An 8,395-nucleotide genomic window follows, 5' to 3' on the forward strand; every position below is an offset into this window, starting at 1 on the left:
ATTACCATAATTAATTTACTTTTGTCCTCACAAACGTATTACAGGGTAGGGACAATGGCTGAAGCAAAATAAAAGAGTGCCACACTATACGGAGAAAGGTCCAATTGGAAATATTTTTAAAGTCAGGGAGTCTGTGTTGCGATTCCGAGGGAATGGTTAGATCTGGTGTTGGGTTGCGGAGAGAGGGGCTGTGCACAGAAATGGTGTAGTGTGAGGAAAATAATACATGGTCTAGGTTTCATGTCAGCACTATAGAGCTCATGTGAATCGTATAGGGCAAGGACATAGGAATTGGCAGGATGATGGTGCACTAGCTAGTGGTAGGGTAAGAGAGAAGATAGTAGTGGTGCATGGATCACCCGGAGAATCCTCACCCTGATAGCCTGGGCGCTGTCATCATGGAGTACGTGGGCAGCTGCACCTTGCACCACGAAATCTATAGTAATCAAACCCCCAGAAAGGCCTACGTTAAAGCCGGGCAGCCCTGGAAAATCAGTTCTGGTGGCACCACCAGCTGCCTCAATCTGCCTCAGTTATGCCACAACGTGGCCCGAGGCCTGACCTTCTTGTACTTGCACACAATTGTGAACCTGGACCTGAAGCTCGCCAACAAGCTGCTAGCTCAACATGGCATAGTACACCTGCTGAAAGATCAGCGACCTCGGCTGCTTGCTGTGCTTGCTGCACCACAAGGCCCGTGCTCATACCACCACCGCTTGCCAGATTGGTGGCACCTACATGCACCGTGCCCCTGATCTACTGCGTGGCCTGCCACCACCTGCAAGTCCGGCATCTACTTCTTCGCTGTTACCTTGAGGCAGATGGTGAGCCTCGAAGCGCCCTTCACCGACAGAGAGAGGCAGTATATGCTCTAAGCTATGGTGGCCTATCACCTGCAGCCACCCCTTACTGGGCTCACCTTCAGTAGCCATGGGACCCAAGGAGCTCTATTCAAAGACATCATCAAGCAAGGCTGGGGGGAGAAACCCGAGAAGAGTCCCGAGGTGAAACAGCTCATCAAGGAGCTAGACAGTGTACGGGACTCTGGGCTGTACAGGCTGCACTTCTCATTTACTGACAGCGCAGAATCTGACCCCCCTGGCTGACACTATTAGACAGATATAGCTCTCTTGGGTGCAACAGCTTGTGTCAGTGACTTAGTAGTACTCACTTATTGAACAAGTAAGGGATAGCGGTGGGGGCAGAGAGCGGAGCGCGTAGTTGGAAAAACTCAGCAAACTCCACTGGTAGAGCGGAGTTCACTGCCCACCACTATTTCAGATGCCAACAGAGGTTGCAGCAGTTAAATTTGCGGCTCACCAAAGTAGAAATGGTCACATTGTAGTTGGAAGTAGTCATGCTGCCAAAGTTGCACTGTATTGTGCACTAGTGACCTGCACACTTCAAATAGCTAGAACAAGTACATTTGAGCAGGACACTGTCTTTTTAAAGTTGATGTCAGTAGCTGACACATAGGAAGAATTTAAAAGAGTACAGAAAGGTTTTTCAGAAGTAGAGCAGCAGGGTTGGATCATAGCAGGCTGTCAGAAAAATTCAAATGATATTTGGATGTCAGCTGATGGGAGACCAGTGTTGCCCAACACTTTGGGGTTTCATATCATACAACATATCCCTGGATACATACATCTAGGGAGAGATGCAATGGTGAGGTTGTTCAAACTAAATTAGTATAATCCAGTATTCTGGAAGCTTGCAGGAAAATTGTGTAATTGTTGTGTAACATATCAACAATAAATTGTAGGGAAAAGAACACCTGTCACACTCAGTCACGTAGGGAGTTCAGGTGGTCCCTTCAACAGCACACAAATGGTCTTAATCGAGATACCTGTTTGGAACGTGTTGAGATATGTCCTGGTTATAGAATGCATTTTCTCTTGATGGGTGGAATCCTACCCAGCAAGGAGAAATGTCATTTTCACTTTAGCAAAACTGGTATTGTCTTACGTCTGTCTTAAGACTGTCTTAAGTCTGTCTTAAGACTGTCTTAAGTCTGTCTTAAGACTGTCTTAAGACTGTCTTAAGTCTGTCTTAAGTTTTTCTTAAGATAAACTTAAGACAAAATCCTAACTTCTGTGAATACCAAAAGTAGTAAGTTTAGGATTTTGTCTTAAGTTAGTTCTGTGAATCGGCCCCCAAGAGTGCCTTGTCAAAGGTAATCTGCACCTGAGTGGACTTACTATGTAAATAAAGTGCTGAATGTCTCAGTGGATGAACTGTGTGATGTGAAATCTGAACTGTTTGAACTCCCATGATGTGACTCTAAAACAAAGATTATGATGCAGCTGTTAGAAACGAATTCTGAAAAGAAAACAAAAGTTTGAAAGACATTTGAGACAATATTGATTGAAAAAGTGCAAAAGACTGATGAAATATTCTTTTTTGTTTTAAGAAGATTTACCTAGGCTCAAGATTGCAGTAGAAAAGTTGGGATAACATTTTAGAAGAACACAGAGTATGGTTAAGTTTGACCACACAAATATTTCTGAAAATAAAGAGACTGTCTAAAAAAGTCTGCTTAAAGAAACATTGCTATAAGCTTCTGCTTAAAGGGGCTGACTGCAGACAGATATGTGCTGCCTTAAGAATAGATGTAAGCTTATTATGTGTATTGCCTTTTTAGAAGCAGTGTTAGTAATTATAATAGTATTAGTGGGGCTCTATTTAACACCTGATAAGGAGATTAGATCTACACATGTACCTACAACAACTGCACACACACACTAGATGAAGAGCAAATGAAAGCATAATTTGCATTCTTTAAGAGAGATGATTGCTCAACTACCATTTATTCTAGATGAGTGCAAGAATATACAAAGGCTATGGATGCAAAAGACTGGTATTTCTGTGCCCATTTACCTCCATCAGCTGCAGAAGAAGTTACTTATCACCACATACCCATTGTCATACGCACTCACATGTAGTATTTTGCTTATGTTAGTATATAATTAAGAGCAATTTGATTGTTTTAATCAAATTATGATTTCGTGCTTTCTCGAGAGCTGTTGCAACAAAGCATCATTTACACCCACAAGCAAATAAAACGGAAACAGCTTGATATTATTTTAGAACATCCATGCCTATACATAGTGTTAAGACTTATGAAAACAATTCAAGCTGGCAAATGAGACTTTTAGAGGAAGTATTCATTATGACATTAGAGGGAGAGACACTAACTTTTAAGTAGTAAGAACAGGGAGCAAGATGTTTTGAGAAATGTTTGAAAGAAAGAAGATGAGTTTAAGAAGAAAATGGTTTACCCAAAACTGAAACTAGAGAGAAGACAAAAAGGAAAAATCTATGCTCACAAAATCACCAAAAAATAAAAGAACACTAAGGGTCCGATTCCGATTCCGGCCGCAAAACGAACAGACCGACACGGACCCGGACCGAATACCAACCGACATGGACCAGCGCCGTACGACCCGTGCAGTACGATGCAACGCGAGTGAATTACAACCGACACATACAGAATACAAGCCGTACGACTGAGCCGGAGGGAAAATAGTGATCCGTCCGGAAAACCGACGCGATATTCATTGACCGACACGAACCCGGAATCAACCCGACCGAACCGTACCCGCGATGTACGATTAGCGCAGTACGATGCAATGCGTGTAAATCGAGACCGACTCACACAGACACCAAGCCGCATGACCGACACGCAAAGAAAACCCGGCACACAAGCAATAGTGACCGCCGCGAACGACGCGTACCAAACACAGAAGACAGGCAGCGCGAACAAGGCAGAGAAGCCTGCACGAGACAACAGCAGCGTCTGTTTCCGTCACATGAACGTCTCCTACATGCCTACAAAACACAAAGGAAAAAACACAAAAAAAGGACCAAACAAGCAATGACTAAGCCAATAAATACCCAACACAAATTAATTGGACAAAGACACACCCACAACTACAACTATATAAAGGACTACACTCACTACCATCATCCCTTGAAAAACAGGAGACACAGCCAGCAGCAGACACCAGTACACAGCAACCACAGACACACTCACAACTCACCCATCACACAACTCACACACTATCAGCACCTCATACAAAAGCACACACACATACACACAGCAAAACCAACACCAAAACAACATCACTTGCACCCTCACACACACATCCCTCACCACCACCACCCATCACCATACCCCCAAAGAAGAATCCAAAGTTCACAGATAGTGAGTTAGAAGTGCTGGTAGACAAGATCATCAGAGTAGAGCCACATTTGTTTGGTACATTGCTTCATAGGACCCCCATCTCACAGAAAACAAAGATGTGGGCAAGGATTGTTGACAAGGTGAATGCACAAGCACCAACGTTGCGCACAAAGGACGAAATCCAGAACAGGTGGTACGACGTGCGCAGGAGGGTCAAGAAACTGATCGAGAAAGATCACGCCTTGAGTCAGCGCACCGGCGGTGGCCCTCCTGCCAAAACAGTCTACTTCAGGACCTGGGAGGAGAAGGTGTGGGACATCCTACCACCAGAGAGTGTCCATGGCCTAACAGACATCCCAGAGACTGGTGAGTACACAAACAACAAACCCAAGATTGTTTGGCAAGGGGACAGTGAAACCATGCACCCCAAGCAAACCTACACTAACCAATAGATAATCAACCCAAGATGTGTATGCCAGTCACACAAAAACAATACCTGCCATCTCATAGTGACTGGGGACTGTGTCATGATATGCACCAACCTACAAACAAATAGATCAAGCCACTGGCACTAAGCCAGATACATCCAGCAAGACAGTTTGCCACCACAAACCCACCACCTCACAGTGCAGCTGACTGTCAGGAAGGAATAGTGGGGATGCAGGTGAAGTGAGTGTAGCCAAAAGCATGATGGGGCATGTAGTCACAGATAATGCTCCCCCTCCTCATTGGCCCATCAAGACCTCTCTGAAACATGCCCACATCACAGGGAGTGGACAATGACTGACAAGATGGCTGACACCGGGTCATGCTAGGGGTTGTGTGCAAATCAGAAGCAGGACACCACTGACTGACATCCTGAAAGACAACCTGCACGCCCTACAATGGAAGCACGTGTCATGATAGGAAGGAGGACTGACAGCCCTGACCATAATAATCAGCATGGGGAGACACCCCCCCAACACAAACTCCACACAACTCACCGGGTACAATGCTTTGACACACACCTCATTGAAATATCAGCAAAAGATCCCCCGTACTGGCTGCTGCTGTGTGAAGCACAGGGGCTCACTTGGGACTTGTAGCCAAACAAACTCCAGAATTTCACTGTCAGCCATCTTGCCATTGCTGTCACACCCCCTCACAGTGAAGCAGAGTCAAGAGGGAGGAAGCATGGGCATGCTGGGAAGGTGGGTGTAGCCAAGAGTATGATGGGACTCGCAGTCACACACAACCTACACCCACCCACATGGCCCCTCAAGATCAACCTGAACCATACTCGCCTCACAGGGAGTGGGAAGGGACCAACAAGATGTCTGACACTGGGCTCTGTTGTGGGGAGCACAAGGCCCTGCTGGGACTGCTAGCCAAACAAACACCAGGATTCCACAGTCAGCCATCTTGCCATTGCTGTTACACCCCCTCACAGGGAAGCAGAGTCAAGAGGGAGGAAGCATGGGCATGCTGGGAAGGTGGGTGTAGCCAAGAGTATGATGGGACTCGCAGTCACACACAACCTACACCCACCCACATGGCCCAGCAAGATCAACCTGAAACATACTCTCCTCACAGGGAGTGGGAAGGGACCGACAAGATGTCTGGCACTGGGCTCTGTTGTGGGGAGCACAAGGCCATGCTGGCAAATGGCCAACAACAAGATCAAACTCTGTCTGTGGCAAGCTGGGAAAAAGCAGTGTACAGGCAGGCATCTGTTACAAAAGTAGAAAAGGTCATGTTTGTGAACCAACGATGCATGTAGAAACATAAATCACATTGTGTGTTTCTTCCAAACACAGGTCGTGCTGGGCACCCACTGACAAATGACGAGGATACCCAGTCCCAGAGTCTGTTGGACACTGAGCTCTCTGGTCTGACTCTCTCACTGTCCTCTTCGGATGACGATGACCAACCTGGCCCCTCCGGTGTGAGCCATCATGCAGCACCAGCAGCAGCAACATCTGCCCCAAACGCCTCCACCATCTGGACACCGACAGGGCACCCCCACCAACACGGACAGACAAAGGACAATCAACACCCACAGCACAGGGACACAGGACCCCCCCGGAAGCTACAGCCAACATCACCAGCAACACCACCCAAGGGGTCCCAGGGTCACCTGTGCGTACCGCCGCTGGTCCTGCCCGTGTGGAGAGGGGTGCTGGGAGGGGTAGGAGGCACAGGGCACGCCTTGCAGAGGGGTCTGGACTGCATGATGACCCCCAACTGGCACGCATCATAGATGCGTACCAGGATAGCACCAGAGGATTTGGCCAGGTAGTGGGGATCCTCAAGGACATGCAACACGAGCAGGTCGCCCACCATGCCCGCATGGAGGCAAAGTGGGATGCCCTTACTGCAGTGCATCGGGACATACTACAATGCCTCTTACAGATCAACAACAACCTGTCCCCACCCCCCTGTGTGCCCACAACATCTGTCACAACACCATCTGCCAGTGCCACAGGGAGGGAGGAGGACTCTGGCGGAGAGTCTCCTGCACCGCAGAGGCCTGCACATGAGGATCCCCCCCCCGGAAGAAGAGGGGTCGTCCGAAGAAGGGCATGTGAGAGGCAGATGTCCCAGCACATCCCCCAGGGCCTCTAAACCTGTTCTGGACAATGTTCTTTGTGCGCAACCCGTTCCTCTTGTCCAATCGCACGCAACTCGCCCACATGACATGGAGGGTTCATGTTGGGCCAATGTATCAGATGACTGTGGACTTTACTCTGGACATTTCATCTACCAGCACGTCCAACTCAAATGTGAACTTTGGATTCCCAAACCACTGTACAGCACCCAACATCCTGTGCACCTCACTCACACATGTTTGTAAATAAACTCACCAGTACACCATATTTGCCTCTGTTGTGATTCAAACTTGTCATGTTCAGGGCGAAGTCGATCTGCTACACAACACAGTGCATGTCAAATACTGCAACAATTTGACCAACGTAAGGTCAGTCATGGGGGTGTGACACATGTGAGGGAGACACACCACTATGGCAACACAAAACATACTCACCATGGCCATGTGACTCATCACACACAATGATGTTGACCTGAAACACATTGGCATGCACAGACACAACACCAAGCACAGTCAGTGGTAACAAGTCCACAGGTGAGGTAAGCAGATGTCACTCAGATGTGGGAAGACAGACAACGCACATAACAAAGCGTAGCACAGGTTCATTACACACCAGCAGCACGTTTATTCCACAATAGTTGCACGGTAATTCTACGTAACAGTGGACACAGCCTCACAATGTTTTGGAGAATGGAAGTCCAGTGATGTGTGGTACATCAGTTGATGGGAATTCTCAACTTCCACACTGGGTTGGCTTCTGGGTGTTGGGGCCAGTGTTGACCACACAACAGGCAAAGGACCCTGGGAAGGACAGACAAGATACAGTCAAAAGCACAGACGAACAGGAGAGAAATGCAATACACATGCACAAAACACGTTCCAAAACACCTACACAAATACTAGTTAGCAGTACTACCTATTGTGGAATACACACCACCTGAATGGACACATCACAGCACGCATCCAGTCAAGTGGCACACAGACACACTCAGACAGCAACAGAGCTGGCTCAACACATTCCTGGAAACTCACTTTCAGGTGAAGAAGTTGTTGATGAACTGGGAGCGGACGTCACCATCATCTTCATCATCACTGGCATCCTGGCCCAGGCCGGGATCCTCCACAGGTGCCGGACGTTGGTCGTCGTCATCCTCATCCAGGATGAGAGGCACCTCCTTCCGCACCACCATATTGTGTAGCATGCAGCAGACCAATTTTATTTTGCACATCTTTGGAGGCTTATATGGGAGGGCCCCTCCGGTCTTGTTCAGGCAGCGAAAGTGGCTTTTCAGGAGGCCGAATGTCCACTCAATCACCCTCCTGCTCCGACCATGTGCCTCACTGTAGCGCAGCTCGGCTGGTGTCACAGGGTTCCTGAGGGGTGTCAGCAACCACGGCATGTTGGGGTATCCGGAGTCACCTACACACACAAAAATGAACAAGTAGATGAGTTTGGTAGGAGTGTGGAATACAACAATGACAAACAGACACAATGAGAAACAGTCAGTACACACGGAGAAGCCAGGCACGCTGAGCTGGCATCTGTGACATCAGCGTTGCAATGTGACTACTCCTCATTATGTAGGCAACGTGCGCCGAACCAGGGAACCGTGCACACACATGTG

General features: G+C 47.8%; 1 pseudogene; it reads left to right on the forward strand.

Annotated features, from left to right (window-relative positions):
* The first annotated feature begins 350 nt into the window (after nt 1-350).
* On the forward strand, nt 351-1,106 carry LOC146809991 (serine/threonine-protein kinase mos-like; annotated as a pseudogene).
* The last annotated feature ends 7,289 nt before the right edge of the window (nt 1,107-8,395 follow it).

The sequence above is a fragment of the Triturus cristatus genome, chromosome 7 (genome assembly GCF_964204655.1).
Source record: "Triturus cristatus chromosome 7, aTriCri1.1, whole genome shotgun sequence".
NCBI classification, from domain to species: domain Eukaryota; kingdom Metazoa; phylum Chordata; class Amphibia; order Caudata; family Salamandridae; genus Triturus; species Triturus cristatus.